This window comes from Palaemon carinicauda, chromosome 3 (assembly GCF_036898095.1).
Source record: "Palaemon carinicauda isolate YSFRI2023 chromosome 3, ASM3689809v2, whole genome shotgun sequence".
In the NCBI taxonomy this organism is placed as follows: Eukaryota; Metazoa; Arthropoda; class Malacostraca; order Decapoda; family Palaemonidae; genus Palaemon; species Palaemon carinicauda.
Window position 1 is genome coordinate 50969015 of NC_090727.1, and position 1700 is coordinate 50970714.

Sequence of the window (1700 nt, forward strand, 5' to 3'; positions counted from 1 at the left end):
TTGAATCTGAGGAAGGAAATTACCCAAGATAACTTATGGTCTTATGCAATTCTAAGACTTACAGCTAGATATCATTTTCAATTTCACACCTCGATATCCCTTTTCAAGGAAAAGGTAACGTGGCTTTGGTATGATTTCATGAAAGAGGAATGAAAAATGGCGACAAAATAATCATTCCGTGATAGGCCTTAAAATTTTAAGGTTAACCAATGAAAAAATCTAAATCAATTAAGGAATGATTCAGTATGGAAATTAATCAAAGAATAGAATCTATGCAATAACCGATGAAGAAATAAAATAATCAATCATTCTGGTAACAGATACCACAATCACCTGATAGATTAGCTTTATTGGAGAATCATTTCACAGTACTGATTAACCAAACATCTCATTTACTTAGAAAAAATCTTTTATATAGACATTCATCTAATTGATCAGTGAAAATGTCAACCGTTCAATCAATCTACTAATCTGTGGAGAAGAATAAAAAAAAGCAAGAATAATCCTTCGTCACATTGATTCCGGAAAAGTTTTAAGTTTTCACATAAGAGTAAAACAATTAAAATGATTAATCTTTAAATTTATTCCCAATTTTGTAAAGAAAAAAAAAACTAATAAAAAGGGTACTGTTTAAATATAATTGGACCCTCCAAATAATGGAAATGTATAATATTCCATATTCAGAACGTAATTTATTTTGGCGACCAAATGTCTAGAAAAATGTCTGTAAAACCAATCACCAAGAATCCACTTTCAAAATGGTTAACTGGCTTCGCCCCGGCCATCACATCATGTGGACGAAGGCCGACACAAGTAATCCACGTCAATAACTTTATTTATAGAAATATTTTGACATTTATGTTAATTACTGTACCTGCATACATAGGTCAAACATAAGTGATTATATATATATATATATATATATATATATATATATATATATATATATATATATATATATATATATATATATATATATATATATATATATATATATATATATATATATATATATATATATATATATATATATATATATATATATATATATGAATGTGTGTATTGTCAAGTTGCTTTTCTGATTCTTTTGACCTTAATTTTCTCATCACTGAACATAAGGAGTTTTAAATGTTCGTCTCCATTGTAGGAAATTAATTCGTTTAGTTAATGCAATCCTTTGCTCTTACATACCCTTGCTTTACTTGGTTTACAAAGTCATATCCATACACATTCCCAAACGCTTTTCCGACAAGAACCTTATCTGGTTATGAATGACTTCCGGTGCAGAGAGCTGAAACTGACTTACAATAATATCCACTAAGTGCTGCTTTCAAAACTGACTTACAATGATATCCACTAAGTGCTGCTTTCAAAACCTTATGGATATTACTTCCATTTAAAATTCATATAAAACAGCTCTTTTGAACAGCAAAGGCCAAATTACCATCCAAATTTTAAAGGTGAACTATTCAACAGAAGCAAGGATCGTTCAGTATCGTAATTCCATCCCACTCAAGTCCTTCAGCTTTTCTTATCATTCTTTAAAGCTTCATCTTACTGTATTCTTGAAATAAAATTCGGTCGACTATCTATGATTTAGGATTTTTCTATTCATCCTTCTTGCTCTTCAGGTCTGTTTCCAAGATCTTGTTTCCAAGTGGACCATGTTTAATAACAGACAGGAGTATGTTTATCTTCTT